Source organism: Sceloporus occidentalis, unplaced genomic scaffold (genome assembly GCF_023333645.1).
Source record: "Sceloporus occidentalis isolate IW3139 unplaced genomic scaffold, rSceOcc1.0.p SCAF_28, whole genome shotgun sequence".
Classification (NCBI taxonomy): domain Eukaryota; kingdom Metazoa; phylum Chordata; class Lepidosauria; order Squamata; family Phrynosomatidae; genus Sceloporus; species Sceloporus occidentalis.
This window is the reverse complement of record NW_028317008.1, coordinates 4,976,944-5,001,123: the sequence shown is the minus strand read 5'-3', so window position 1 is coordinate 5,001,123 and position 24,180 is coordinate 4,976,944. Positions and strand designations below refer to the sequence as shown.

Sequence of the window (24,180 nt, the reverse complement as noted above, 5' to 3'; positions counted from 1 at the left end):
CATAAATATAATAAAAATGCCTACTTTTGGCCAAGTTTCTTACGGGTGCAATCAGCAAGCGGCTCTCCAACAGTAGACAAGTAGACAAGGCTGCACAAGCATCCCGGGAAGTTTCAGTGCCCAGTATAGATAATACAATCATTTCTCTGTATATTTGGATAATTTATGTGACATTTACACTGCGGTACTGTAGTAAAACCGATGATATCAAATGTCTTTTAAAACAGTCCCCATCATGTAGACACAGCTATCCTTTACTACTATGCATTCTAGACACTAGCATTATATGTGATGGCATGTTGATAAAATTATATCCATTGCACTTTTATCGGCGCACTATAGGAATACTATAGAAACACTATATCTCCACAGGGCATACAATCTTTCTTAAATATTAATATATTTATACAATCTCACTGCACATTTATAGTGAAGCTTAATGCTCTACTTAAGAAATCCCATTGAAAGAGACCAAGACGAACAACAAATGCAAGGAATGTTATGTTTGGATTAAGGTAAGGCTTTTATTAATGGAGATAAAACTCGTGGAAGGAAAGTATAACCCCCCGTATTTGCAGTCGTACAATTTTACATCGAAGCAGCAAATCTACAATCCCACGCAACCCCAAAGCAGATACAATCATTCAATCAATGGTTAATCGCATGGCAATGGTTAATTACCTTAAACGTGTTCTCAGATTTGTGATGTGAGGATTTTGTCTTCATATTTCACAGTAATTTTGTATCAAACATAAACTAGTCGACAAATGTGTAATATCTTGTACTGACTGTATCGATATATTCAAATACAACAAGTTTCAAATGTACACTAAACACACGTTGCTAGCATCTGGGGGCAGCCATCTTGCCAGAGTCAACGTAAAACACACGTGACTTCCGCGAACCAACCCAATCAGTTTCCCTTTGCCAAACACAATATGAACGCGATGCACTGGCTACGTCCACTGGACGCCATATTTTGGCTGGCATCGCGAGATTTATAACTTGTTCCGAATGTGGTGTTTTTGGTGAATGATTCCATGTGGATTCTGTTATTTTCCATAACATGCACCTGGATTTATTTCTAGCGTTTTAATTGAGAATAGAAAAAGTCTGTATTATGACTATTTATTTATCGAGGATCATAATAAGTAGAATATGGGCATTCACAAAATATGTGATGTGTGTGCGCTATGAGTAAAACAGTAAATGGAAATCCTACATGGTAGCATTTTTCATTTTAATCACCTACACAATGAATGTAACATTATTTTGTTAGATGTAATGAGATGTAATGTATGGAAGTTTACTTTGCTGTGAGAGTGGTAGATGAATGGGACAGTCTCCCATCAGAAGTGGTAGAGGCTGATACAGTGTGGGAATTTAAACATTCAGGCATATAGATATCCTGAATCTAAGACTAGATCGAGGACTGATTAAAGTCTGAGTCTTTACATCACGATAAATGGACAGACATATCTGTCATCAAATTATATGTTTCTATATATTTATATGAATTCCGTGTACTTTGAAGTAAGACTTTTTTTTCTTTTTTTTTTGCAAATGAAATGGATATGTATGCACTAAGTCTGCTTCCTTATGCAGTACAGTCCCTTCCAAGGCACTTTTCTGCACATGCTCAGCCGCATCAATGTATGTCCCCAAAGGAAAGTGTTGGGAAGAGCCCAAGTTCCCTATGTGCGGTACATAGGTATGGGTCTCTCTATGCCTCTCTATAAATATGCCAACAGGCTGATGAAGTAGCCATTGCAGAACAGCGGCTTTGGAGGAGGGTAATAAAGAAATGGTGCTTAGGATTGCTCTTTCATATTTACATTAGTATGGACTTTAATGCAAATGATAGCTATGAGATTCCTTTAAATTTGCATGGTGCCCCTCCATACATATTTGCCCACCTACCCGCCACATATTGTGCCTGCAGGAGATGTATTCGACTGACAGGTGGGAGCACAGGGGGCCTCACTAATCTTTGTAATTATAGTTATTTTTAATTTTCAAAACTTCTTAAAATGAATTTAATTTCTGAATTGTTTTGAATTTCTTTTACGTGCAGAGGTTCGCTTGGATCTGGTTGCTTAGACTTGGAATCATTGCACTCTGTGATTGCGAGATATTCTCAGCAGTTAGGACAGGACAGAAGAGCAAGTAGAAAAGGAATGATTAAGTTAAAGTATGTGTGGGCACAAAAGCTTATGCTTCAAAGTCCATTAGTGCTTGAAATGGGCCAAATTGTCTAAACAGGTGTATGCACAATGACTGCGTCGCCTCCCACACACGTTAGCTATTTGTTTTGACTGCTTAAGGCTAGGTTTCCACTTGGGTTTTTGTCCTGCGTTTTTTTCTTGATGAAAAACGCCACTGCATTTACCTGCGTTTTGGCGTTTTTTCTGGAGTTTTTTCTGGCGTTTTAGCCTTTCTGTGGAAATTGCTTTTTTTGATCTTAGGCAGTTTTTCCAGCCTTTACACGTTAGAAGTTTCACCCAGCTAAAAGGGATTAGGATAAATGGCAAGTATCTGCCCCCTCCTGATGTCATTTTCTTGGTAGAGTTCTACTTAAAGGCCCTGCCGGACCCTTTTGTCTCTTTTCTGTGGTTTGTAAGGAATGCTTTATTCCGAATGTCTGCTCCTCTAGGAAGAATGGCCCCAAATGATGGTGCAAATGGTTTGCTGTTGCTTTTGGCACGCAGGATCCAGTTGGGTTTGTTTGTAATGGCATGTTTGTTCCAAATGGTGTAAAATTCAATATGAACTTTGTTTTGTGTGAAACTGTTTGTTTCCAGCCTATTTCTCGTAGGACACACAGATACTGGGTCCATCCTCTGCATTGTAACTGTGGAAAAAAAGCCATAAAAAACGCCAAGGCATAAAACCCACATGGCGTTTTCATGGCGTTTTTTCTCTCCCATAGACTTCTGTTGGAGAAAAACGCCAAGATTTCCTTGCAAAAAATGCCAGAGTGTCAACATGCTGCGATTTTGAAAAACTGCCACAGAGCCCAAAAAAGCAGAAAAAGAGGACTGAAAAAACGCCAAACAGAAAAACACCAAGTGGATATGGCATTCTGCGATTTCCTATTGAAGAACAGCTAACATCTGGCTGCAGCGTTTTTTCACTAAAAAAACGCCGTGTGGATGAATTGGCGTTTTTATGGGCGTTTTTAGCAAAAAAAACCAAGTGGAAACCTAGCCTAAAACTACTTAACTTTGGGTGTTCTTAAAAGAGGAGATCCATTGTATGCCCAAATTTGATTGAGTCAAAATGTTCTTTTCCTTCCTGCATTGAGAATTGGGCCACATTTTGTTAAAAAATTACAACTGAAGATACACTTCACACCTCGGTGATGCATACCATTGGAATGTATAGTTTATTGCTCTGTGAGGTTCCCAGGGACTCTGGTAAAGGATTGGGTTTTCTAAAACATGAGTTTTTGTTAGTTCATTGACACCCTCATGGAAATGAATTACTTGTCTCTGTCGTAAAGGTTTGTTATTTTCTTTTCTGGGTTATTCTTTTTATAGTTACCATCATTTCAGTAGGTAGGAGGGAAGATAATGTGAGAAGTAACAGATATGTGATGAAATGATCGCAAACCGAATGAACCAAGAAAATACATTGTATCTAAAAAAGCAAGTGACTAAAAACGGGAGAAAGCAAGCACAGGGAAGTCAGGTGTTCTTATTGGGGGCAGCGGCGGAACTAGTGAGCTAATGGGCCATGGTGCAAGTTAGCAAATTGTTTCTTTTCGCCTTTAACACAATTATAAATAAATGAAAGACATACAAATGTAATTTATTTAAATAAAAATGAATTATTTTTTATTACATTTTACAGTCATAAACTTGAAAACATAAAAAAATGTATGGTCTATTCACTAATGTAGATTCAGCTGTTATTTCTTGGGTTTATTATTATTATTCCTTAATAATTATTATTTTATGCACTACAACATATACATTTTAATACACACACACATCAGACACACATACATACCTACAAATTCACATTTACATACACATATACTGGCGTTGGGTGTTCCCACTTGACAGGGCCCCGCACAGTAGGGTCCTCAGTTATGCCAATGGAGCCAATGATGGGTGCTGCTTGCCATCCCCTCCTGTAGTACAATCTGACAGTGTCAGCTGGTATCACATGTACTGTAATATGTTTTGGCATTGTATAAACTGTAATACAAATATATTGATGATTCTTTTATTTGCATATATGGTCGTCATCTATTTATGCTTCTTCTGGGGGAAAAAAAACAATTCCATGAAATACTAGGTGAAGTACAGTGTATGCATACTGTATATGTGAAGTTCAGATCTGCCTTTGTCACTCAATGCAGGTTTGAGGGTTTTTTAATGCGGTAACTGTAATTACAATCACTATAATATCCGATTCACTTATAAAACAAATGACACAAATTTAAAGTAAAAAAAATCAACAATCCGGTGATTAGCATGCTTTAAAGAGACACTCCAGGCATCATATTCACTTTGATATGATGGACATGCCTCCTTTAAATTGTGTGCACCTCTTTCTTGTAAATGCTGGGAGGAATTTAGCAGAATGCTCCCATATAACTTTGCCTCTCTCGTCACAGCTCCAGTGCAGCAAGAGGTCAGCCATTGATAAGCTGCTTCAAGCTAATTCATGGTGGGTAAAAACTGGACCCAAAGAGCTTGTTGTGCTGCAGCTTCTCCTTATGGTTAGCAGTATACCTTTTGTTTATTTTCCTGACAATCATTTGTAAGACCATTCTTATATTAACTATTCTCTAACAGTTCAGTTATCTATGAATATCTTTATTCAAACAAAATATTTTGCAGGATAAAGTTCAAACTCTCTTATCCTGTACCATTTTCTCAAGTTTTGCTTTTTTCAGAACAAGATCATGTTCTTAGCTAGAAAAATGCACAGCACAAGAATAGGAATAGGACTTTGTGCATTAAGGATAGCAAAATTATGAATTAAAAAAATGTTGTTAACTAACTAGAATCTATATTAGAAAAGCTTTCCATGACATCTGCATGTGTTTCTAATAGTTCATGTTCATTCGGGACCTTGGTGACTCACATATGCACTGACACACGCTCACTCTCACATTATTATTATTATCCTTTATTTATATAGCGCCAACAGTTTACGCAGCGCTTACTTATACATAAACACACAAAACACACATTCATCTATGCATACACATTCATGCTCACACACACTTACACATACACTCAAACTAACATACATACAGTATCTCACAAAAGTGAGTATACCCCTCACATTTTTGTAAATATTTTACATGTGACAACACTGCAGAACTGACACTCTTCTACAATGTAAAGTATTGAGTGTACAGCCTGTATAACAGTGTAAATGTGCTGTCCCCTACAAAAAAACTCAACACACAGCCATTAATGTCTGTAAACCTTGGCAACAAAAGTGAGTACACCCCTAAGTGGAAATGTCCAAATTGGGGCCCATTGGAGTCATATAGAAATGTATTACAGAGGGTTAGAAGTAAATGATGGCTAATGTCTTATGCCTCATAAATTGTCTGCGTAGAATGCCAAGTTTCTGGGTCATTTTTTCTAGCCATGCGAATAATTAAGCTTAATACTACTTGATAATGGAAGAACTGCGTTCTGTGGAACTAACCACTGGCTTCAGCCAAACTGAAGCACTATATCTAAGATGTGCATAACCATTACTCTTAATCCATGAATACCTCTCCGGCAGTATGAGAACAAATCTAATTCTAGTACTATCACAATGATGCTATGTAATGCAATTGTAAGTGGGGTCTCTCCTAAGAAAGTATATTGAAATTTTAGTTTGATAATTTAAATACAAGACTGCAAGAAGAAAAAAGAAAAAGAAAAAAGGCCACATGGCTTGCGTAGAACAACAAAAACATAATAATTTCAACAGCCATGTAATGTTTTAGTGTTATTATTGACCATTTAATCGTTTGGTTGTATTTTTGGAATTTTTTTTCATTAAATGACAAGTAAACTGCGCCTTCCAAAGTATAATGGAAGACCCCGTCAGGGTGGCCTGATACCTGTAGAATGTTGCAGGTAAATATTTACATTACCAGGTTCTGTCTACATTGACATTTGAGATATCCACTGTAGATTTAGCAGTGATATGATCAAGTGTAAGCTGAAGTGAGCTAAATGCAAACAATGCATATTAACTTGACAGGTGCATAGTCGAACGTGCCCCCCGGATGACCGTACCCATAACTCCAACACCTTTCCCCCAAAAAGACACGCACACCTTTATTGAGTACAAATATCATTTACATAGCTTTATCAACATTTACAATATTCAAAGGTCATTGTCAAAACAGACCATCACAATTAAACAGAGATAACATATTTCCCTTTCATAAACAATGATTATGACCCCCCATTATAAACATATTACCCGTATAATACTGGGCACCACCACACACCAGGTGCCTCCACCTTAACCCATTGACCACTGAAGGGGCATACCAAGACACCCCCACACCCCGCCGTTTAACCAAATAATAACCCATGTAGGGGCATACCGAGACACCCCTACACCAATGTTCCCTCTAATTTTTCTTGGGTGGTGTGCGCACAAAATTTCTGTTGTGCAAAATTTTTCCCAGAGCCAAAATTTTGTGCGCACAATATGCTTCTACAGTCCATATAAAGCGAAGTTGGTGGAGCTGAAAAATAAATCACATTGCAAGGGGGGGAGCTATATATTTCCAACCCTTTTGACTCCATGGTCTATTTTAAAGGTGAAATTCTCACAGCAAAAGTTAATTATGAGTGAATCACGAGCGGGGTCTCCGGGCTGCATAAAGGATCAATATATATATATATGTGTGTGCGTGTGTATATATATATATATATATAATTTTTTTTTTATTGGGAAAAACTGCATAGCTTCTGTCGTTAGGCAACCATTGACAGGGGTACAGCATAACACCTATCACTATATACTGAGGCACACATTGACTGGGGTGCAGCATAACACCTATCACTATATACTGAGGCAGACATTGACGGTGTTGCAACATAACTGCTATCATTATATACTGAGCCAAATATTGACAGTGGTGCAGCATAACTGTTATTATATACTGAGGCACTCATTGACGGTGGTACAGCATAACTGCTATCATTATATACTGAGGCAAACATTGACGATGGGGCAGCATAACACCTATCACTATATACTAAGGCACGCACTGACGGTGGTACAGCATAACACCTATCACTATATACTGAGGCACAGCACAACACCTATCACTATACATTGAGCCAGACATTCCCAATAATGTAGCATAACCCCTATCACTATATACTAAGCCAAACATTGATGTGGTGTAGGCCTACCGCTTCAGTGTCTGGCTTAGTATATAGGGGTGCACCGAAATGAAAATTCTGGACCGAAAATTCAGCATTCAAATGACCCCCCCTTTTAAAAAAAACCCACTTTATTAAAAATAACACACCAAAATTGGACAAAAAAACTAAACAACAACAATATTCTATATATATATATATATGTATATATATATATGTATATATATATATATATATATATATATATATACATATACATATATATATCATTGGTAACAGCAATCACACTCCTATCATGCCCGGGCAGCCAGTACATGCTGGAACCTGGGCATCATATTAATGTGATTACAGCCTCCCTATGCCATGCTATTCCCCCCCCCACTTACACATCCATGCTATCAGACACACACACTCATTCACAAACATTCAGCATAAACTACAGCATAACACCCATCACTCTCACACACTTACTAATCTCACTTAATGTTTTCCTACCTTTCCTCTGTTACTTTTCCTCCTCCTCTTCGTTCTTCCTCTTGCCTCTTCTTCTTCTGTGTCTTGTCCTTCCGGTGCAGTGAAGATGGTGGGCGTGGCTTCAGTGCTGTGCACCGGGATCTGACATTAAATCCCGACGCACAGCATCAGTTGCCGCGCGCATCGCAAGGGAGCAGGATCGGAGGTCTCCATTAACAGACCTCCCGCTCCCTTGATTGATTTTAAGCCGGTTGGGGTGAGATTTTTGATCTCACCCCATTGAGCACAATGGGTGGACAGGACAAAACAAGTAGTATGTAACATAACAATTTGACTAACAGAGACAACAGGTGAGGAGGGCCCTGCTCAAACAAGCTTACAATATAGAGATGCAGCTCACACACTTACCCCTATCTCATGCTCCCTCTTACATATTTAGCTCTACTTTTTTTTAAGTTTATTTGTACTGTTTATTATTGTGAAGGTGATTTCTGTTTTGTTTTTTTATAGTTAGTTTTTCCCCCCCGCATTATTCCCACTATGAGGCTAGGTTTCCACTTAGGTTTTTGTCCTGCGTTATTTTCTTGATGAAAAACGCCAAGAAAACTGCCACTGCATTTACCTGCGTTTTGGCGTTTTTTCTGGAGTTTTTTCTGGCATTTTAGCCTTTCTGTGGAAATGGCTTTTTTGACCTTAGGCAGTTTTTCCAGCCTTTACACGTTAGAATTGCCACCCAGCTAAAAGGGATTAGGATAAATGGCAAGTATCTGTACTCTCCTGATGTCATTTACTTGGTAGAGTTCTACTTAAACGCCCCGGCGGACCCTTTTGTCTCTTTTCTGTGGTTTGTAAGGAATGCTTTATTCTGAATGTCTGCTCCGCTAGGAAGATTGGCCCCAAATGATGGTGCAAATTGTTTGCTGTTGCTTTTGGCACGCAGGATCCAGTTGGGTATGTTTGTTTGTAATGGCATGTTTGTTCCAAATGGTGTAAAATTCAATATGAACTTTGTTTTGTGTGAAACTGTTTGTTTCCAGCCTATTTCTCGTAGGACACACAGATACTGGGTCCATCCTCTGCATTGTAACTGTGGGAAAAAAACGCCATAAAAAACGCCAAGGCAAAACCCACATGGCTTTTTCATGGCGTTTTTTCTCTCCCATAGACTTCTATTGGAGAAAAACGCCAAGATTTCCTTGCAAAAAACGCCAGAGTGTCAACATGCTGCGATTTTGAAAAACTGCCACAGAGCCCAAAAAAGCAGAAAAAGAGGACTGAAAAAACGCCAAACAGAAAAACGCAGAGTGGATATGGAATTGTGCGATTTCCTATTGAAGAACAGCTAACATCTGGCCATTTTGTGAAAAAACGCTGTGTGGCTGAATTGGCGTTATTATTAAGTGGAAACCTAGCCTGACAGTGCTGTCGCAGATATAATCTGCACCCGAACTAAGCGAGGCTAAATTATGGTAATTATGTAGGTTGTGTAAAGTGGGTGGAACATGAGCATGTCCTTTAAGTTACCCAAACATATCTTTTAAAAATGGAAACAACCTAGCTGAATCCACCAGTATTTTTTAAAATCCTACATTTATTATTTATAAGTTAAAATATAAACGCAACCTTTATAAATCTCTGTCCTTGTTGAAAATGCATACAAGGATTAAGAGACTTTAAAAAAAAAACAGAAGTATATGACACTAGTAACTGATCTACATGAAGGATGCACAAAGGTCAAATATAACATATAATTCAGAGCTAATAAACTTCAATCAGATGCCATTGATTAATATGTAGACTTGTGCATTCGTCTTCGGGCGAACATGAAAACGAGCACGAAGAGGCCGTTTTTTTGTTCGTTCCGAAGGAACGTAGAACAGAATACAGTTATGGCAAACCGTAGGCGAAGACGAAGACTCACAATCACGAAGAATCGAAGATTCTTCGTGATCGTCTTCGTTTTTGCCGCGCAACCGCCAAAATTTCAAACAGGAGTGAGCTGATCCTCGTCTGTCCAATCAGCTCACTCTTGTGACGTAACGCTAAGGGTCTCGTCCAATGCCTGTGCTGCTGTTTTTTGAATTCTGAAGGCGCCTTTATAAGACCAGAGCTTGCCTGAGAGATCCATTCATTTTTCGCTGTGACTGCTTTGGCAACACTGCTGTGCTGCATCCGAGCGTTACAGAGAGAGATTGTTCTGTTCTGTGTGAGACTGGTAAGCCTTAGCCTGCCATTTCTCACTGTGTACTTCATCCTCACTTCAGTGCTACTTAATTAATATATTTAATAATAATAATTTGATTAATTGAATTTTTTTAAAATTAATTTGTCATCAACTTTAGTGTAAGTGCTGTTGAGTTGACAGTGCACCCAGTGCCTCAGTGGCACTGGGGTGCCCTTGCCCTGGGCTGGCACTAGTGCCTATTGCCTGTCCTGCTTAAATAAATTAAATAGAATTTATAAATTACAATTTAATAGAATCTATAATTTAATAGTTCATTATAATATTATATATATATATATTTGTCAGTCATATATATATATATACTATAGTATACTAGTGTAGAGTGTACTGTAGACATTCATCTACTAGTGTCTAATTTAAAATCAGTAATATTAATTAATATAATTAATAATTGAATTCATTATAAAATTATATATATATTTGTCAGTTATAGTTAGTAATAGTATACTAGTGTAGAGTGTACTGTAGACATTCAGAACATCTACTAGTGTCTAATCTAAAATCAGTAATATCAATAATTCTCTAATTCTTTCTTATCTTAATAGTTAATTAAATTAGCTATAAATAAAAGTAATAATATTAATTAATTACTACTAGCGTATAGTTCAGCTAATCTTATTAGTACTGGTGCTGCAGCTCTATAGTTTGTGCTTTGTTTTAGCAACAGTAAGAGACCAAGTCAATTTTTCTTAATTAATCTTTCATTTTATTTCATTTGTTTTGCTCACCTCAGTCCATCAGTGAAGTGAACTTGTTGGGCTAGTGAGTGCAGCCGCATAAGTGCTGTGTTTTTTTTTGATCAGCAAGCAGTGACGTTAACTGTTTTGCAAAGATTTTCTCATTTATTTTACATTTTATTTCAATTTTATTAAAAGTACCCTTAGTGTTTTGCTCACCTCAGTCCATCAGTGAAGTGAACTTGTTGGGCTAGTGAGTGCAGCAAGCAGTGAAGATAACTGTTTTGCTGTGACATTTTATTTTATTTCTAATTCTTTTCAAGAAAAATTGACTGTGACGAGCTGTACTAAGCAAAGCTTCAAGCTACTAGCTGTAGTACTAAAATAATTCTAATCTTCTTTAATCTTAATCTATAATATATTATAAATAATAATATTCTAATTCATAATCTATAATATAAGTAATTCTAATTCTAAATTCTAATTCATAATCTATATTCTTCTATCTATAATACATAATATATAAGTAAATTAGTTCTAATCTATTAATATTATATAACTTAATATTAATTAATAAATCATATACTGAATCTGATTTAACCTCACTTTAGCTTAGTGGGTTTGAGAGCGTCTGCCTAGAGGTAGACTTATAGTAAGGAAATATAGCTTTAGGCTAGCATAGTGGTAGGCTAAGCTCTTAGGCCCGTGTAAATTCAAATTAAAAATAAAATACTGCTAGTTATTAAATAGTTAATCTTGAGTTAATAATTTCAATAACTTTAGGATTTTGGCAGATTGCACACAGCACAGTGCAGTAGTGCATAGTTTTACTTTTTAAGCAGTAGCACTGAAGAGAACTTCCTCTAATTTTTTTGTCTTTAATTCGTTTTTCCTTTTTTTTATTTTTATTTTTTTATTTTTTTTTTTATAGTTTTTTAAACACTACACTACACTACACTACACACACAACACAAAATTTGAAATGGATCCTCCTTTTGGGACTAAGGAGGGACAAGCTCCATCTACCACCACCACCACCAGCACCACCACCAGCACCACCACCAGCTCTAAGATGCAGCCTTTGCGTCAGTCTAGTCGGCCAAGTAGGCCAAGCTCTCGCTTATCATTTGGGGAAGCATTGCTTGAAGGATCATCAAGTAAAGGAAAGGCACCAAAAGCAGGCAGTAGTAGTGCGGCTAGGCCCACAAGCTCTATGGTTTTTTACGGAAAGCCTGAAGCACCAGAAGCACGTTCAAAGTTAAAGGGTAGCACAAGTAGTACCAGCCCAGTGACTAAAAAGAAGTGCCTTTTGCCCCAAGCAGCATCTTCCCCATCCACCAGCAGCATGCAAGGTACCAAGCAGAGCCAAATTAGCAGCAAGACTCAGAGGGGTCCCAAACCAAAGCGATCTCATTCCTTTGTAGGGAAAACCACCACCACCACCACCCCCGCCTCTACCACCACTAGTGCTGCGCCTACTGTTCCCACTGGTACCGCCACGCCATGTCCTCCTAGTACCTCTAGCAAGCCACCAAGTCCTTACAAAATTTTTGTAAAGACAGTTAGAGAGAGGGCTACACATAGTGGAACTCCACCTAGCGAGGTAGCAGAGGAGCCTGAGACTGAGAGGCCAAGTGCAGAGTCTATTCTTCCTGCTCGCACTACTACTAGTCACGAGTCTCACGACGATATCAGTCTTAGCTCCAGCCTAGCAGGAATTCCATTCGATCTGGCTAATGAAGAGCTAGACTATGAGCCAGAGGAAGTAGAGGAGATGAGTGGTCAGGAATCAGATTCCTCAGGGAGCAGTGTCCAAATGACTAGTGCACAATTTTCCCCTGAGCCTCCACCTTCTCCGCTACGATCATCACCATCACCACCACCAGCAGCAGCAGCAAAACCTAGCAAATCTAAAGCAATTAGCAGTCCCACTATGGCCAGTACTGTTACCACCAGTCCCACCACCACTAGTTCTGCCTCTGTTCATCCACCCCGAGCAGTAAGAGCAGCACCCAAGGCACACTCCAAGGCTATGCGCGCCCCAATTTGGGAGCACTTTGAAAATGTTGAAGAAGGGCGCTATGGAAAGTGCAAACATTGTGGGAAGCTAATAAGCAGAGGGAAAGTGTCTGGCCATTTTACCAGTGCTAGCATGAAGCATCACCTCAGCACTCAACACAACGCTGTGCTATTGGGGAAAGATGCAGAGGTAAAACTTAGTGCAGGCAGCATAGCTGGTGGCCGTGGAAAAACCCCAACAGCTTCTTCTTCTGAGCCAATAGCAGCAGCAGCAGCAGCAGCAGCAACTAGTGCTGGCAGCCAGAGACCAAGGCAGGTTGGAGCACTGCATGCCCAGCCCACCCTGGAAGAATTTGGGGCATTCCACTCCAAGAGAACGATGCCCAAACAGCAGGCCAATAAAGTAACGCGACTTATTGGTCAGTTCATTGCTGTTGGAGGGGCATCCTTCTCCATGATTGAAGGGGAGCCTTTCAAACAATTGATGGCGGCTGTGGCTCCACAATACACAGTTCCATCACGTTCCACTTTCAGCAGGAACATTGTCCCCTCGCTGTATCGGTCCTGTGTTGCAGCAGTGAAAGAGGAGCTTTCCAAGGCTGCTGGTCAGTGTGTTCATTTCACTACAGATTTGTGGAGTGCACCTAGCGCCCAGCATGCCTTTCTTTCTTTGACAGCACACTGGTGGCAGCCCGGTGTGTCTAAGGAAGTTGCTGCAGCAGGCTACCGATCATTCCTTCTCCATGCAGAAGTGATGGATGAAAAGCACACTTCCCAAAATATTCTGCATGCGATTAGGAAAATGTTTAGCCTTTGGGTGGGAGCAGAGGCGGGCACCAATGTTGAAGTTGGTTTTGTGGTAACTGACGGAGGTGCCAATATGGTGAAAGCGCTGCGAGATGGTCATATTGTTGGTGTGCGCTGTGCAGCCCACATCATCCATCTTGTAGTGAAGGCAGCAATGTCAGAAGGAACTAATGTGGCAGCAGTAGTTCTGTCCCGCTGCAGAAAGATCGCTGGGCACTTTCACCATAGTGTTAAGGCTAGCCAACTTTTGAGGGAAGAGCAAGAGAGGTCAGGTGTTCCCGTACACTGCCTACGTCAGGATGTCAGTACACGGTGGAACTCCACGTTAGACATGCTAGAGAGGATTTTGGAGCAGCAGAGGGCAATCCATAATCTTGCCTCAGAGCACAATATTGGGATTACCTCTCCATTGAATAGGGAGGATTGGACAGTGATCGCCCAGCTAGTGGCAGTCCTTAAACCATTCAGGGATGCCACAGAAAATTTAAGCTCAAACACTGCCAGTCTGGCCCAGGTAATCCCAGTGTTCTCCCATCTAGGCAGCAAGATGGATGTGTTCCTTGGAAACCGTGAGGCTGTTCAAGGTGGCACTCTACATCCTGACGTAGCAGCCATAGTCAGGAAGCTGAAGGATCTGCTAAAAGTACACCTTCGCAAGCGAATGGAAGAGAGTCCCGAAATGATGCTAGCGTGCCTTTGTGATCCAAGAATTAAGGGAAAGCTAGCTTTGAAATTCAATGTTCTCAGTAGCTACCGGGAGCAATTGGTCAACAAGGTGCGTGACTGGCAGCGTAAAATGGGAATGCTGTCCGAGGAGGGTGAGGTGCAGGAGGAGGAAGAGATGATGTGGTCTGCTACCCCTAGCAGCAGCATCAGCAGCAGTGCCACAAGCAGCACAACACAGCTGAGTGGAGCAGCTGCGTTTTGGGAAGAGGCACTTGGCAGTATAGTTGGACCATCTGACAGAGCTAGCAGCAGAAAGGAGAGTAGTGCTGCTGAAATGGTCAAACTTTACCTCTGTGAAGTTCCTTCTGCTCCTAATGTTGATCCTCTTAGCTACTGGGATGAAAAGAAGAGTGTGTGGCCTGCACTCTCATGGGTTGCGCAGCAGCTTCTATCATGTCCGCCAACCACTGTTCAAAGTGAGCGCGTGTTTTCTATGACTGGAAACATACTGAGTCCACAGCGCTCACGCATGGCACCTCATCTGATGGAGCAGATTGCCTTTCTTAAATTCAATCTGCCCAAATTGGGTTACCCAGCTCTTAGCTTGGAAAGTTAAATTTTTTCTCTCTAATGTTTAAGGTAGTTTCTCCCCCTGGTTGCACTTGCTGCGGTGTGGCAATGCCTGCTACCTCCGCTGGTGTAGCCAATTTACGCTAGGGCCTAGTGTCTGAGCTCTGTAAGTCCGCTCCCAAACGCCTAGGACTGACAGTCTTTGGATGCTTTGCCCTGGGGTGAAACAGGTGAGTGGGTCGTCAATTGCCCACTCATTCACCTTTTTCCGTTTCCAACGCTGCTGCTGGTGGTGGTGCCAGTATCTTTTGCCAGTTCGCTTCCTGGCTGAAATCATGCCTCAGATGTCCCTAATGGAAAGGGTAGTTTCTCCCCCCTGGTTGCACTTGCTGCGGTGTGGCAACGCCTGCTACCTCCGCCGGTGTAGCTAGCTTATGCTAGGGCCTTGTGTCTGAGTTCTGTAGGTCTGCTCCCAAACGCCAAGGACTGACAGTGCTTGGATGCTTTGCCCTGGGGTGAAACAGGTGAGCGGGTCGTCAATTGCCCACTCATTCGCCTTTCCCAATTCTGCTGCTGCTGGTGGTGGTGCCAGTGTCTCTCTTCAATGCCAGTTCGCTTCCTGGCTAGTGTCATGCCTCGAATGTCCCTGATGGTAAGGGTAGTTTCTCCCCCCTGGTTGCACTTGCTGCGGTGTGGCAACGCCTGCTACCTCCGCCGGTGTAGCCAGCTTACGCTAGGGCCTTGTGTCTGAGTTCTGTAGGTCTGCTCCCAAACGCCAAGGACTGACAGTGCTTGGATGCTTTGCCCTGGGGTGAAACAGGTGAGCGGGTCGTCAATTGCCCACTCATTCGCCTTTCCCAATTCTGCTGCTGCTGGTGGTGGTGCCAGTGTCTCTCTTCAATGCCAGTTCGCTTCCTGGCTAGTGTCATGCCTCGAATGTCCCTGATGGTAAGGGTAGTTTCTCCCCCCTGGTTGCACTTGTTGCGGTGTGGCAACGCCTGCTACCTCCGCCGGAGTGGCCAGCTTACGCTAGGGCCTTGTGTCTGAGCTCTGGAAGTCTGCTGCCAAACGTCTAAGACTGACAGTGTTTGGGTGCTTTGCCCTGGGGTGAAACAGGTGAGCGGGTCGCCAATTGCCCACTCATTTGCCTTTCCCATTTCCTTTTCCATTTCATTATTTTCCTTCTGATACACAACCAACCAAACATAACACACACAATAACACATATAACACATATAACACACAGTGACATCACACATAACACACATACACACACACTTACAATGCACAAAACACAAGGACCTTTTCCTTGTTATTTGCCCTGGCCTTCACTCACTAATAGCATTACATTAACACTATAACTCACACTTCACCCTATAACATTTTTCCATCCACATACCTGCCAACAGACCCAACTTTTTCAGGGACAGTCCTGCTTTTTTCCAGTCCTGTCCCATCTAATTTAGCTAAACTAGGTATGCAAAATGCAAATACACATAGGTAGTTATAGCTCGGTAGGTAACGCTACTATAAACATTTAATAAATATAATCAAGTACTAAATAATAAATCTAACTTTAAAATACATTTAAATAAACCCCTATTTTTTTTAAAAAAAAACCATTAAAATTAAATTATTATTATTTAGACATAATCCATCTTTAACCAAACCAGTGCACTGCTACTAATCTTAAACATAACCGTACATTAACCCTAAGCTATTTTTTAGTTCTTGTCCAACATTTTTCCATCAGCATACCTGCCAACACACCCAAGATTTTGGTGGACAGTCCTGCTATTTTCCAGTCCTGTCCAATAAGTAAGTTGGGTTGTTGCAAAGTATGCCATTGTAAATAGGTAGCAAATGTTAGGCATGTAAAGTGGTCCAAAATCAATTTAAAAATGTAAAATATTCCCTATTCTTTTATTAAACATCTATGGACAGTACACCTCGGTATGTGTGTGCAACTCTATTGGTCGTTTCGGCAGGGGGCTCGCCTGCCATCAACGAATGAAGTGCATTCTGCAGTTCTGCAATTCACTCGTTGATGCCAGACCAGCCCCCTGCCGAAACGACCAATAGAGCTGCACACACGTACCTTCACGGCAGCTGCTGCTGCTGTGATGTGTTATTAACCCCGTATTAACCCCTGCTAGGCAACCAGGAGGAAAACGAAGATTAAACGAGCACGAAGAATGTCCGCGAATATTCGCCCGAAGAGAAGACAGGAACGGGCGAATATTCGCGGAATACGAAGATTTTTTTTTCCCCGAAGACGAGCACGAAGACGAACACGAAGAGCCCCCTGGTGCCCAAGTCTATTAATATGGTACGTACACCAAAAGATTTCAGTAAATGGTAAGGAACAGCTGTATAGTCTGCTGTAACACTACATTCTATTATTTCCATACATAATCTAACTATAGTATAGGTACTGAAGGTTATGATATATATTTGAGTCCATGGTATGTTACTTGTAATGTGGCTTTGGACAATATTTCACAGAACTGAGTTTCAATCATCTTGATGTTAGGATATTAAAGGTACTGTTCCAACTATTCCGCTGGCCACTAGAGTCCCCAAAATTATATTTTTATTTTCTTACGTATGCTGGAGTACATTTTGCATGAACTCAATTAATTTTACTGCATCATTCATTTGATGCATGCATTCTTTAGTTATTGAATCAATTGAATTGGAGAATGTGAAAGATGTGTCCTGACAAATGCTCTCTGGTTTACTGATGATGCCACCCTATCTAAGTTTCTTTTGTACCTATGTAGGTATCACTGAACGTTAACATTTTTGTGTTATTTTTACTCACCCATATTGAAAGATTGTTTGTGTAATATCATAATTCTCTAGTAGTAAATTAATGCCATATTAGTTTTTTATTTTTTTCATTGTTCTATATGATTCTTTCTATTGATTTATTTAAATAATATAGTTTCTATACACAGAAATGATGGTTAGAGGTACAGATATTTCAAACATTTGTTTAAATCTCTTACAAATGTGACAAATATATAGACTATATATAACGTTTGATAAGTATCTTCCAAAGGAACGAACAATGTAAAAGAATTTAAGAGAAAGCATTAAGTTTGTATTACATCGTTAGTTATTTATTGTCCTTGCTGTAGCTGGCATCGCATGGCTGTGACATTTATATCTAAAATATATATCTCACACCTATCATGCATAACAGGTATAGCATTTAGTTTTCTGTCTATGATCATATTGTGTACTAATATACTATGCTGAGATAAATAATCACACTCTGCTGAGCCAAGATTCTGACTGATGAAGACTGAAAAGACCTCCAGACGTGTCCAGGTCCCTTTAATTGCCCCTTTAATTCAAATGTCATCTACAAAATAAAAGTCTTATAGACAAGGAATCATCTGAAAGCCATAGACAGGATTTACAAAGTACAGACATTCAAAGAAAAATCATGGACCAATAACTCAAATTAATGAAGCTTTGAAAAAAGTGACCACAGAAGAAAAGCAGATGCAAAAAAGGAAGTATGTATAGAAAGTGTCTTTCTTGTTAAATGGGGAAAACTGTCCAAAGTTTTAAAAGTAAGACAAAACAATTAAACTGGGTAGATAGTTTTAGCTGCTAAGTAATGGGATCAGTTTACTGAGCTTTGTTACATTTTGACATAGATTAGTTTTTTCTTGTAATGTTTGGTTTTATGGAAATATTCCAAAATGATATGCTGGGGCCACCAATTGTGCAACATGAAAACCACACACAGAACATTTTCTTCAGTAGGATGTTTTTAAAAGCCCAATCTACCACCAAAACAAGACCATTGAAGCTGGTTCCATATGGTTTGTACATCTGGATACCACTCAAAATTGGTTGATGCCAGAGGAGGCCCCTGCCGGCGACCAATAAAGTTGTTTGCACGGCCCTTTAACTCCTGATGGCGAACCTACGCCTTTCCGCTCACGTTAACCCCTGCGATGCTTCGTAGATAAGTTAGGCAAGACAGGGAAGGGACCAGGGAGATTAGTAAACAAAGATGAACACGAAGATTCTTCATGTTGTGTGTCTTCGTATAAGTTGTTCGGTATTCGGGCTCAACAACGGAAAAGCACCCTTCGTGTTCTTTTTCATGTTTGCCTTAATAGGAATGCACAAGTCTAGTATCTACTAGTTTTCTTCAGGTTTCCTAGCTACTTAAATGCCTTTATAATAAATATAAATTGAGTACTTGATCCAAGGGGGTAGTTTTCTATGTGTTGGTCTTGTAACTTTAATTTGCACATATTTCCTTCCAGAACACATTTATCCAGCTGTTTAGGTCTATAGAACCTCTAATATTAAATATTTTAGTGTAGGCAGATTTGCCGACAGAACAGCCATGATAACGTCCACCTGGATAACGTCCACCTGGACAAAACATGTCATACGTTTTCACCCTCATCAGTGAGTCCTGATTTTACAGGTTTTTTTTGTATGTGTGGAGCCACTAACCACCCCAGTAGCCTAGGCAATCACCTAATGTGCCTATGTGGTAAAGCCTGGCTAAGTGAAATATGTTAAGAAACTAAATGAAAGATAAATGTATAGAATTTTTCATGGCTAGTAGGTAGTTCTCTATACATCCTTAGAATACATGTACTAATTATTGAAAGTATTTGGAAGCCTATGTGCCTATTTGTGCATTCTTTCATTTCCAGTAATGGACACAGTTTGTTGAATGTTTGGTAGTAACTATGAAATGCTTACATATAGGTACATGCTTAGAAATGCATACACACACACACACACACACACACACAGCATACATTCTACCAAACATTAACAAACCCTGTATATTTTTTTTATTTCTTTTTCTGAATATAGTTATCTAATTATATTGTTATACCAGTATTATTATATTATCTAAGAAAGGGACTTATTCGGAGGTTTGGCCAAAGGAGTAAACCCAGGGCAGTAATTTAACAGTCCAAAACACATTCGGCAATGTGGAAAGCGTGCAAAATTCAGGTACCAGTAAGTGTATTCATGCTGCTTAAAACTTTTGATACTATGTATGCATCAAACGCCTGCACAAAAAGAAAAACAGCTTCTAAAATCTGCTAGTCAGACCAGCCTCAGGATCAATTGCCCCCAGCCACCCCTACCTTAAATGTGCTGATGGGTTCCTGATATACGGATTAGTATTCTCCATTCAGCTCCAATGCACACAAACATTCCTCGAACATATTGTGAAATGTACTGTATGTCTATAATACACAATTGGTACTCAATTTATATCCTAAGAAAATGTCCTTGGTAATTTGCCAAAAATCCACCCTCTTCCTTAAGGTAATTCACTATTGAAGTCTTATTAAAGTCTTCATGTGATGACATTTAAAACAATGCGCACACAAATAAAGCTATCATCATACTTTGCACAAGGGCAATTTTTATGGAGTTTTGAACAATCATCTCTCTAAATTAGTATTACGCAACCAACTGATTTACAGTAGAACAAGTCAAGGGCAACTTACTAAACTGGGTGCATCTGAACAACTATAACAATGTTTGGAGTGCTCTTTCAATTTTAATCTATCATGCTTTGATGCATGGTGATGAGCACACATGAATCCTTACCCAGGATTACAGGGACAGTGATGGCCTTAAAATGCACTGTTTGTCAGGTTGTACCTTAAAGGAACGAGCTTTTAAACCAGCTGAAAATCAGCACAGGGCGTGTTAATTTTCTTCAATGAATTTCTTCTTTCATTTTGTTAAAAATGTTGTTATGTAAACAAGATCACACATTTTATGAATTGTTCAATGGGATTTAAACATCTCATTGTAATATCTCACATTGAACCTTTGTTTGTTAAAGGACATACAGAACATTATGGAGAATTTGATTGCGTACAACTCTGCTGCTTAAGAGGTTATCCTGACCTGAGAAAAATATAAATGGGACAGAAGTTTCAAATACAATTGATAAAAGTGATAATTTCATGAGATTAGTTTGAACGGCAGAGTTAGAAGATAAAAACCTTGTAGATTTATGTGTATTTCCTTTTCCTTTTGATTGCTGCAAAACAATGTTATTCTGACCTGTATTCTAATAGCTAAACCAAGCAAGCCTCTTCTTATCTACCTGCCCCTACCTCCTCATAACCCACTCATTCTATACGTTTTCCTCCAAACAGAAATGATCTCCTTTAACCAGCCCCTACCTGATTCACACTAATGACAATGAATGGTCCATCACCCATGGGGCTTTTTTTTTACATTTTCTGGTGTTGACAAAAGTCTAAAGCTTGAAAACGGTTGCCCGTCACGTCCCAACAATGATCTTTGTTTAACAATTTTGTATTATTTTTCCGAAACATATACACCTTAATTTGATACATTTTGATATGTGGACATTGCTAAGGTTACCTTACCTGCTCCACTCAACAGTTTCAATTAGTTGTTAAGTGGAGTTTTTTTCAAAAAAGACATTGTTGCCAAATACCCTTTTAGTACCACTGATGTACCTGATTTTGTGGGTTACAGCCAACATTCTGTCTGGTGGGTAATTTTTCCAGATCTTAGACATCCTTTAATGCTAATATGTTTAAAAATGATTGTGGTTTTGTGTGTTAGACAGAGTGGATGGGGTGCCAGTTAAATCACTGAATGTAAACAAGATCCGATCATTGTTTTTGCATGCCATCAAGTTGATCTAACAAACTGTTTATTTTTACTATGTAAACTGGCAGCTACTCTAAGTGGTTTCTATACACTGATTACAGGTGTGATTTCTTCCAAAAATTTCTTTGTGAAAGTCCCTCACAAACATTTAAACTTTGTTAAACTTTAACAGTATGGGAATGGACTGCTATTTGACTCATTGGCCAAGTAGCAGCTCCACTACACAAGAGATTTTTTTTTTTTTTTTGTGATCACATAGAAGAGTTGTGCACATCACCTGATAATACGATATACCCAAAATACCCAGTTTTGTAGAATAGCTTGTATCAGGCAGATAAGATTGGGAGTTGTAGTTCAAGATAAGCTAAAGGTCTGTTTTTTGACTGTAGATCACTTGGTGGAGATTTTCGGAACACTAAAAAGTTACAAGCGATAACCCTTGTTATATTCCATGGAGCCTGATTAATGCATTAAAAGTACATAGTTATATGCATAGATAATACATGAAAATTATTTTGTTCACTGTATTGTGGATCCCATTTTAGTTAAGCAAATTATTCACTTATGTTGAGTAAATTATTAAATTAAGTAAATTATTCATTTATGTTGGTAGAGCTAGGGTGATTACCAAAACAAAAAATGGGAAATGTAGATTATATGTTAATTAAAGATTTGATAATGAAAATAATACTTATCTCTTATAGAGATGTTTGTATTTTAGGTATCTAGAATAGGAGGGGTTGGAGATATCTCTCTGGTCCATTGAACACATGCAAGTTGCCTTCTCAGCACTGCTTTATTAACGGCCTTAATAAATAACTACTTGCATTCAAGGTCCAAACATACCATTAGGATGTGTATGTTACTGCATCCTAAAACCTTTTAAGAAATCTAGGTTATGTCCTTAGGGCACTTAGATTCCTGACTCCATCAGAACGTTAATACCGAAGGTAAATTTTTACAAAGTTATATGTACTTTGTAAAACTAAGCATTCTCAAAAGACGTCTACAACAAATGTGATTATTCCACTGAATAATTATTCTACTGAAAATTGGAGTATACTTAATGTCATTTTATTTTTCAGTACCAAGCCCTGACTGGCCAGTGGGATAATGCCCAGTGGGCTGCTACCTAATGGAGACTCCCATATAACTTTATTGATGCACTAGATTATGTCAATAAAGAAGATCTGTTCCTGTTCTAAAATCCTAAAATTTAATTCTCTCAAGCAATATAATAATATTATCGCACCTTGGTCTCTGGTACTGGGTGCCCGGAAACAAACATTGTGGTCTGTACTGGTAACAAGCCAACAACTGAGCCAGACCTACCATTTAGGCATAATTGAGCTGCTAGAAAATGCCACCATGAGCTTTTTTCCTATGCTAGCATTGCCGGGCATCCAAGAAGGGACACTAGATACACCGTCCTTTTTAGACACTATACACTCTAGGGCTAGTTCGAGCAATATTTAATATAACGTATCTAATAATTACTTATTTTCTGGTAAACAGCAACTGCTAGAGGTGATTGGTCTGTTGACTTCTTATAGCTTATGGATGTTTGGGAGTTATAAAATGTTCAGTGGTGGGTGAGGGGGGCTCCAACTGAAATTCATTAGATCTTTCAATGTAATTTGTAAACAAATGGTGAATATGACTAACTATTGTTTCATTGGGTCATTGCTTAAAATCAAGTACCTAATCTGTCAATATCATCTAGGATATTTCAACAATTTTACATGGAAATCACTTGACATTATTTATGTTATGTCTTTTGGACTTAATTACAATATTTTTGTCAGATAATAGCCAATTAAAAGCTGTTTGATCTTTGTTTAGCTGTAGGCATTCTGAATATAATATATATCCTTGGTCTCATCAGTTTCTCCACAAATTTTAGAAGCAGGTTTGTATTGGAAAAAACCCTTTTCATTTTAGGGTGATCAGTTGTTCTTAGATTTGTAAATTGTGTTTTTAAATATATATATTCAATCTATCAGGCTGGTATCTTTATCTTTAAATTAATTACACTAACCTCTGTACGGGAACACAGGACAGGTTACTAGCCTCCAATACCTGATAGTCTTGATTAAAATCAATTGATTAAAGGCCACTACTTAATTGAGCAAAACAAGTATAAAAATTCAAATAAATAAAAATATAAATAGTACATTTCCCTACAAACGTATCTACACAAATGCTATCAAATTCTAGGTACACCTCTAGAAACAAGATAAAAAAATAATTTGATATATATTAAAACTTAATCTATATTTTATAAACTTAAAATAGATCCTCAGCAGGGTGTATTACCAGATCTATCTATATAACCACCATATACATTACTGCATCTTGTCTCCAGTCAATGTACTGTTCTGAGTATAGCTGATTTCTAAATGTGACATAGGAATATATTGCCTTTACTTAAATCATTTTAAGGTACCTGAACAACTAGTGCTGTATTGAAAGAAAACTGCATTAGCTAAATTGGAATATGTCCAGCAGTGATTCTGTAACAAATAGAGACCCATGTAAAAATAAGCCCAGAAGACCCTAAAATATCTTAAACCTAGAAATCACCCTTTTCTATTCCAACACAGAATACAATACTTATAAAGAACAAGTTAAGGGCAATAGTCTAAAGGTGAACCAAAAGAATGAAGGTGAATGAAATGGAAAGTAATAAATCTAG

General features: G+C 38.9%; 1 pseudogene; it reads right to left on the bottom strand.

Moving 5' to 3' along the window:
* Positions 1 to 726, bottom strand: part of LOC149299716 (small subunit processome component 20 homolog) — a 54,676-nt pseudogene extending 53,950 nt beyond the window's left edge.
* Positions 727 to 24,180: the final 23,454 nt, after the last annotated feature.